Source organism: Amaranthus tricolor, chromosome 2, assembly GCF_026212465.1.
Source record: "Amaranthus tricolor cultivar Red isolate AtriRed21 chromosome 2, ASM2621246v1, whole genome shotgun sequence".
Taxonomy (NCBI): Eukaryota; Viridiplantae; Streptophyta; class Magnoliopsida; order Caryophyllales; family Amaranthaceae; genus Amaranthus; species Amaranthus tricolor.
In genome coordinates this window covers 35,266,594-35,276,027 of record NC_080048.1, presented here as the reverse complement: position 1 = coordinate 35,276,027, position 9,434 = coordinate 35,266,594, and positions in this window count along the sequence as shown.

Here is a 9,434-nt window from a genome sequence, read left to right as displayed (position 1 = left end):
TTCCAAAATGGATGTATATCATCCAAGTACAACGAACCATGAGAACTGATTGACAAGTAATAGAATCACGCGCAGGGTAATCCGTAGGTTCTTTGAAGTACACAACCGCATTTGTCAAAAACATAAATCCCCAAGTTAACATCCGGTTGTGCTCCATCATCAATTGTTCCAAGGAAAATATGAAAACATGACGATACAACGGTATCAAAAAATTAAGTCGCGACGTCCTTGAAATCAAATTCATAGATTCCTGCAGAACTTATCTTATCCTCGATTGTTGATTCGTTATCTGTGCGTGTGCCCTTTTAAAGAGGGTATCAAATAAGCTGTTACCTCTACGCAGTTAGTACTTGAAGCAAGAGTATTGGCTTTCAACTCTACTGGTAGTCTGGTTACCCAAGTGCAAACAGTCATTCGTCCACGCACGCACAAATTTCTCTTTGTTAGGAATCCATGTTCCAGCCAAATATCGCACGACCCTCCTGTTCCTAGTCGACCAAGTAGACACAATCCGTTCCCACCTATTATCAAATTCAGGGATCGTCAGACTGTTAACCAAGGGGTTTCATTTTGTTTGCCTGAATATCTGCCCCTGTTGATTTCTCTTTCCGCCGCATAATTTGTCGACCATGTTCTCCACGTCATTGCCAATATGCCATACGCATAATAAATGTCGTACATCTGCATTAAACAGAAATTTTAAATTAATTGAGATATATATATATATATATATATATAGATCGACAATAATTAATCATTAAAACCTGTTTACCTGGAAAGACAACACGAATAGCTGCAGACAAACCCTATTCTCGATCCGTTAAGATTACGTTAGGCGTCTGAATTCTGCCGTAAATATCCCTCAACCTCTCCAACACCCAAGAATAAGACATAGCCGCCTCATCTCGCATCAAACAGAACGCAACCAAGAAGTTGTGATTGGTTGGCGTCATTCCAATTATTTGGCGAAGGGGCCACTTTTGCTTATTAGTTTTGTACGTTGTGTCTATCAACACAACATGGGGCCATGAACGTATCATCTGCATAGATTTAGGATTTGCAATCAATAATCTACTCAACTGCCCCTCACTATCAAAGTCTGTCCAAACTACATAATTATGCTCTGTGGCCATATAAAGACAGTGTTGAAGAGGAGTCCTACCATCCATCTCTTCTGTTCTTATTGACTGTCTTACATTATAAATTTGATTCATACTAGCAAAAAAACCAGGAGAATTCCTTCTAATTGAAGTCATTATAAACGCTGGTTGAATGCCAGTTGCACTGAGATCTCGTATGTGCTGCCTAATATCGACAGTCATCCCATTTACTCTTATTTGACCATCTCTGTACACCAAGAACGGGTGGTTATGTCTTCCTTTTTCACCGGGAAACACTTTTACCGTCCAAGGTCTTTCCCCTGGTTTACGACTACTTCCTAAAATCATAAATTTACACCCACAAGCCCTACTTTTGGAACCAGGTCGGGCAGCATTGTATAAGTTATGCAAATCACCCTTTATATTACCATAGCGGTGACATCTTAAGTACAAACTCACTCTAGAACGCCCTTCCTTTTGTTTATATGAAGCACGTGTAAATTGAAAACCAATTCTTAGTGCTATCTCATCAGCCTAAGCATGTAAATTATCTACAGAATTAAATTTTCTATCGGTAACAAATCTATCAGAGTAATCTATTATTCCCTAAGTTTTCAAAGTCCTGCAAATATAAATTTATTCATAATAATTAAAAGATTAACTATTTAATATATTAACAATATCAATTAGTTTAATAATTCAAATTTCAATATATTAAAAATATCAATACAAAAATATGAAATAAAAAATTTTACTAAATAAAATACATATATAAGATAAAATATATTAAAATAACATAAATAAATAATTTAAGTAAACACAAAAATATATAAAATATATGAGTAAATAAAATAATTTACTATAATATTTAATAAATAATAATAACTTAAAAAATAATTATAATAAATAAAAGAAATAATTTTTCAAAAAAACGAATTTTAAAAAAATTCCAGAACCCCCTCGGTCGCAGAAAAAGTGCGACTTGACCTAGGAGGGGTCGCACTTTTTGTGCAACTGGACCTAGGCCTAGTCGCACATTTTGTGCGACTGGGGGTTCTGGAAAATGTTTTTTTTTTTTGAAAAATTTTGAATCGATTAATTACTTACCGAATCGTTATCATGCTCGTTTTGGTTCGCCATTGTTATTCGATGTACACTTTTACTTGTTTAAGTTAACATAGTGTTTTTAGAGAGTTTTAGCGAGATGTTACAGTTTTTGAGTTTGAAAATTATGCAGGGGCAATCTTGAAAATTCATTATATATAGGGTGGCGATAAAATAAAAAAAGTGGCGATATTTAATAATACCCTTTTTTAATAACGCCCAATACCTAAGTTGATGACCCATTTGCTGAAAATTGAAAATGAGTTTTTATTTTTTTTATTTTTTTATTTATTTATAAATAATTTAAAAGAAAAGGCGTTGTAAAATTTAATTCTCCAAATATGCGTTTTCGTGTTTGAGCCTAATATCAGGGCTTGTTCGCTGTTATTAATAGAATAAGAGGAAAAAAATTCCACGACTTGTTCTCTGTTACTAAGAGCGAACAAAAGAAAGACAATGTTATAACGTTAAAAAGACAAAAAAATAAACTACTTGTTTGTTCGGTGTTGTTAACAACAAACTAACATTTGTTCTCTTTTGGTTCTTTTAAACTATTTTCCTTTGTTTACTGTTAGTAACAACGAACAAATATCTGACCTCATCTTTGGCATGAAGACGCTTATTTTGACAGTTAAAAATCCAGAAGTTTATTTTGATTTTTTTTTTGAAATAAGCTTATTTTATTCGATTTTTTCCATTTGATGGAGCCCTTGCTTATTTTGCTGCTAATCCTAGCCCAATATAGATTTAATTTGTTGACCGATATGATCATCTAAAAGTATTAGTTGATTTAGTAACTATTAAGCCAACTTTAATTGTTTAATTGTTGCTGATTACTGCAGAAAAAATGAGTCAAAAGCTAAAGGCCAATAAAAAAACTTACTCATAGTTTTTAGGTTTTTGCTTAAAAAATCAAATTTTCAATAGGGTTAAAAATTATTTATCGAATAATTTTTTTGTTGTTTAACCAACACACCCAATATAATAGACTGCTTATTTCAAGTAAGATTTTATCTCTAGTGTCAAAAAGTTTTCCCCATCCTTTACCTTCCTCCCCTTCCGCTTTCCTTTCCTTCTAATTAATTTATTATCCAAACATAGTATTATATTGAGTTGTTGATTTTTAAATCATGACTTAAAGCTATTGCGGACTCAAAAATTTTCAGAATAAATCACGTACTGTTATTTCACTAGTGGAAAAAACCTCATTTGCTGCGGTTTTTTTGCCATTATTTGCTGCGGTTTTGGCCCCCAGCAATAGTGATAGCAGCAAATGTCCTACTTTAAATGCTGCGGTTCAAAACCGCAGCAAATAAGGGCATTATTTGCTGCGGTCATGGGCAAAAACCGCAGCAAATAAGGAGGGTTATTTGCTGCGGTCAGGGGCAAAACCGCAGCAAATAAGTGTGCATTATTTGCTGCGGTTTTGCCTCTGACCGCAGCAAATACTCTATTTTTTTTTTCTTTTTTCGTTTTATACTCATAATAATCCAATAATAATGTACATTGTAATAACAATGATTAATCCAATAATAAATCAAATGATAATCACAAATAATCACCAAAAATCTCTTTGTAATAATAATCCAATATTAATAATATGTACGTACATATATATATAATATATACATTAAAGTTATATAGTAATTAAAATCTATACTAATTACAAAAAAGGAACAAATATGCTTCAGTTTGCCAACTTTCATTCTTCCTATATGAAAATTTCTAGTCTTCCTGAGAACTTCACTTCCATTAGTGAAAAAAATACAGGTACAAAGAGAGGAAGAAAAGTAGTAGACACTGGGCTTTCCATTCTCTTTTTAATACATTAAAAATATAGATGGTAATATGAGAGCACAAACCTCCTGTATAATAAAGACTAATAAGTTAGCCTATGTTTTGTGTGATGGCAAAACCACGTGAATCTACTACTCTTAAGCATGCTCTTCATCATGAGCTTTCTGAATACCGATCCAGCGTGCATAGTCCACCCATCAAAGAGCACTTAGCACAAGTTTCTGGTTGTGAAACATAGGTTCCAGTATTGAGGGTCTTTATCACTTGAGTGACTCATATATATAAGGAGTCATGTTCAGAATTTCGGGAAACTTAACAGGTTTTCTTAACTTCGTAAAATTTTCCGCCTGGAAAGAATAGTGAAAAGATAAGCATGCATATCTAAAGCATATTTGCAAATATGAAAAAAGAACACTCCAGATTGGCATCTAGAGAATAACCTGAAATCGCTTAAGCATGATTGTAAGAATGTTTGGTGCTTGAAATACAGTCAACTTCTTCTTAGCTTTCTCATAAGATTTACATCTGCAGCATAATGACAGGCAAAATAATGAAATCTAAACATATAATTAAAAGCATATTGCAGGGATAAAGGCTTTGGCATTGAGTATATATAACAAAAACCATACAAATATTTTTATTAAATTAAAAATTAAGAAAATAGTTAGTTGAGGAAATGTGAAAAAAATTTGGAGAACCTGCTGCAATAGTATTTGTTATCTCCTTCTAACATTTCAGAAGTCGTAAATCTTTTAAGTGCTTGTTTCAGAGTCCTGATATCCCCCTCTATCTCTACAGTGAGGTCCATCATCCTTTCATATATCTCTGATTTAAAGTGGCACTTCATGCATCTTATCTGAAATAAAAAAAAAAAAAACTTAATATTGCACAAGCAAAGTCAATACAGAAGTTACAGAATATCAATGCTCGCTCTCAGCAAAGAGTCAGACCTTAGAATGAAGATAGCCTACAAATGTCATGCCAACGAGAGTGCTTTCTTTAGCCACTGAACCTGCAAGTCCAGCCAGCTCAACACAAACCGACTGCATAGAATCAACAGCATACCTGCCATCTTAGCGGTAGGGGCAATAAATACATCCATGATTATGTTAAAACTCCATGTGCAGGAATACATGTAAAAAAGAATGTTATAGATGTCATAATGTTTCTCACCTCAAAAACTCATGGGCATCTTCTTCTCTTCCATGACCAAGATGAGTAATGTTAGAGAGGATTCGAATGGGGGATAGTGGAGTGTAACCTTCCTTTCCCTTTAGCATAAGATGTTCAAACTCACAAACAAAACACCATTTTTCCTTCTAGCCTGACAGACTGAAAGCAAAAGAGAGTTCTTAAGCACAAAAGTCAAACAACTACAAAAGTATTTAAGTCCAGGTGCACAAGAGGATTAGATACTTGCATTCTTTAGAATGAAGTCCTTGAAGGAGATACATTGTCAAGGGCCAAGTGTAAGCAAGGCATTGGAGCACAACATTTGCATAGCAACTGCAAAACATTTAACGCAAAAATTCCATAAGAAGTTGCAACTTGTAAACAAAAAGACTACTGCCACATCCAAGAATACTAAACTAAACAAAACCAATTCATTTTGAGATGTGGTATTAGATAGTGATGGAAAATTGTAAACAAAATAATTTTTAATAGTTTATGCTTGTTAAATTGAAAACACATATCATCCCCATTACCAACATAAAATACCAACAACAAAACAGGCCATTGAACTCATATACTGAATATTGATATACTGATATACTCAACAACAACAAAACAGCACGTTAGAAGAGAAAACCACATCAAAATAACATATACTGATATACTCATACATCAATGAACTCCAAGTAACCAAATGTTTGCATAAACGAACATGATATATATGATAAATTTAAAACTTAAAAACAACAACAACATACACATTCATAAAGTATGACAAATTTAAACCTAATTTACAAAATCAAAATGAAAAAGATACCTTGAATTTCGTGGGTTTTGGTGGGTTGTGTAACCTATACAATGAAAAAAAAATTAGTATAAAAAAACTAAATTCCTAAAACATAATGAAGGTTGAAGAACTTAAATTAAGCTTGAAAAAATAATACCTTGAAGAAGAACAAGACTAAGTCCTAATTTCGTGGGTTTTTGAAGGAAGCAACAATGGTGGGTTTCAAATGTTAAAGAAGAAGAAAAAGAACGAAAATGGTGGGTTTAGGTTGAAATGTTCGTTGGGTATGCGAAACTGAAGGAAGCAACAGTACAATGATGAAGAAGACAAACGAAATTGAAGACGACACACAGTACAAAGATGAAGAAGCAACAGTAGCAATGTGCGAAAATGGTGGGTTTTAGGAGGGCTTTTGATTTTACAGTAAGTATGAATAATGGCTGCAAAGAAGCTACTGGAACGTCATTTTAATTTTTTAGAAGCAATATTTGCTACGGGCTTCGAGGGAGAACCGCAGCAATTTCTTAATAATGGCACTTAATTGCTCCGGGCATCAACAACCGCAGCAAATAACACTCAAATAATGAAGCAGTTAACAGTTATTTGCTGCGGTCAGAAGGGAAACCGCAACAATTATTATGGCAATGGAGTATTTGCTGCGGTTGAACCAAAAAACCGCAGCAATTAATAGTTTTTTTTTTTTCTAAATCTTTTTCCTATTAATTGTTGCGAATATATTAAAACCGCAGCAAATGATAAGCAGCAAATACGTTTTTTTCCACTAGTGTTTGTTATATTTGTATAGAGATTTTTTTATATAAAAAATTCAATATAAAGGTTATGAGGTAAAGTGTAAAATTAGAAAGTCTTATATGAATCAAAATAATAAAAAATTAAATAAAATAGTAAAAATCTTATGTAACAGTATTTAGTAATTAAAATATGAATCTGGAGATATTTACGCTATGAGGAAATGAATTATCTCACAAGTCACAATGGATCATTGTGATTTGCCTTGACACCTTGTATATAAGTTTATTATGTATAAATGATGAGAAAGTAGATATTTGTTATCACTTTTTCTTTGTCTATAAAAAATACCTAATTGGAACATTTCCATTGATATTGATTAGAGGTGTTCATTTGGGTGATCGGGTTGGTTTCGGACGGGTGTCATTCGAATCGATTGTATTTTGGATCGGTTATATTTCGGATGCGTGTTGCGACGAGTCACACTCGGATTGGGTCAGTTAGTCACGGTTCGGTTGAAGATCGGTTATTCGAGCTATCGGGTTAGCATCAGTTCGGTGTTGGTTGAAGTTCGTGTCGAGTATCAATCAGTCTCGGGTTGTCATCGGTTAATAATTGGTTCAGTTTTCCAGGTACAAATCGGGTTCGGGTATTTTTCAAGTAGAATTCGGCTACAAATTGCGAATTACTAATTACTATTGATCGAGTCATTATCAGATTAAGTTGTTAGTCATTTTTTAATTGCTGATAAGGTTCCTTTACTTAAAGCAAAATAGTGAAAATGCAAAATCAATTAATGATCATTATTACATTGTTACTTTTACTTGTTTGAACAGAAATTAAAATTATAAAGTTCTATCAATTTTCATCTAATTCGATTAAAAGTAGTTAAATAAACATTGACTATTGATTATTAACTAAATATATGAAACCATGTATTTATAAGATTTATTTTATTAAAATATTTATCACTTTCTTAAAATAACTAATAAGATGATTGAATATAAGTCGATCATACTTCTATGTAAAAAATTGGATCAGGTTTACAGTAGTTCGATCTAAATTTCGTTCGGATTAAGTCGGTTTTAACTGGATCGAGTTCAGTCTAGCTCGAGCATGATTCGGGTCGGATATGACTCGGGTCGGTCATTATTAGGTTCGGATAATCTCGATTAACGGTTATATGTCGGTTAGAAAAATTGATTACAGCTTGGGTTTAGTTTTCCCATTTTCGGTTGTCAACCGGTTCGTGTATTGCTTCGGGTCGGGTAATGTCGATTCGATAAACATAAAAAAGGAACACATTTTCGGATCGGATTTTCGGGTCGAGTCACTTTTGAACAGCTCTAATCTTGAGGCTTTAAGACTGTGAACTTTTAGGTCGAGTTTGAGTTCGGATCATATATAAACAGGTCAGAAAATCCTAGACTCAAACCCAATCCGTTTAGTTAATTGGTTTGAAAATCACAACCCTAACTTGACATGCAACAGATCAAGTCGACCTGATTTTGACTGACTTAACTCGTTAAATAATATTTTGTTTTCATTTTAAGGTTTTTTACATTGATTACATCTAATTTTTTAGGCTTTAATTGTATACTTTATGTTTTTTTTGTTGTTTATTTTGTATTTACTATAAAAAAATAAGAAAATATTTAATGAGTTAAGTTTAGGTTATACTTATCGATTTAACTCGGAATTAACACGTTTAATTAAATGGGTTATACAGGTTTGTTTTAGATTTAAAATTTTGACCTAAACCTAACTCATTTAACAAAAATAGATTTGGTCGGATTGACCCATTTAATTAATTGAGTCAAAAGTCTCAACCCAAACCCATTTATTTCAGGTTAAGTTTAAGTTGGATTATCAGGTCGGGTCAGCTTTTGCCGAACGTAGTTAACTTTGAATGCCATCCTTGCTAAAACTAGATTTTTGAGTGAATATTATCTATAACGTTGAGATAAGAAATGTTGTTGTATTATTTATATTTTTCTAATTGTCTTATTACTTTTTAAAAATAACTATATACTGTATGTCAAAATATTGTAAGAAAACACAAATTGTTATAAAGGCCGATCTCACAGTAAAACACACTCTATATATACGTGAGTTAAATAACTTAATAAATACAAATTATGAAAATAGACCCTTTGTACAGAGAGACGGTCTCTCATAAAGCATTAAGAAGTAACACAAATATTAGGTGAGACTATCTCACTTGTAAGATTCATCTTAACCAATTTCAAAACTTAAAAGACCAATTTCAAAGCTTTTGAATTGACATTTTCAGTCATTGAATTTGACAAATTCAAGCTTTAAAACGTCAATTCCAAGGCTTAAGACTAAATGCAAGACTCAAAAAATCAATTTCAAAAGTTTAAAATTTTCATTTCATCTTTAAAGTAAGATGACTCAAACATTAAAATTGATATTAAAAACTGCAAAATTATCTTTGTAAGTCTTAATATGTCGAAATAAATTTCTTTTACGGAGTCTGAATGAATTACACAGCTTAGATCGTCTCCTAGAAGACTTATAAAAGTAAAAAGTCACATGAAAGCCCTAAATATGGCAGCCCAAGCCTTGTATGTTTGGACGCGTCTAAAAACTAAAGATATCCAAAGATATGAAGTAGTATTGTTGTGACATAAATCTACACAAAGATTCTTTGACTGGTATTAATATTCAAATGCTTACGTGTTTACATGACTCAGCTGCTT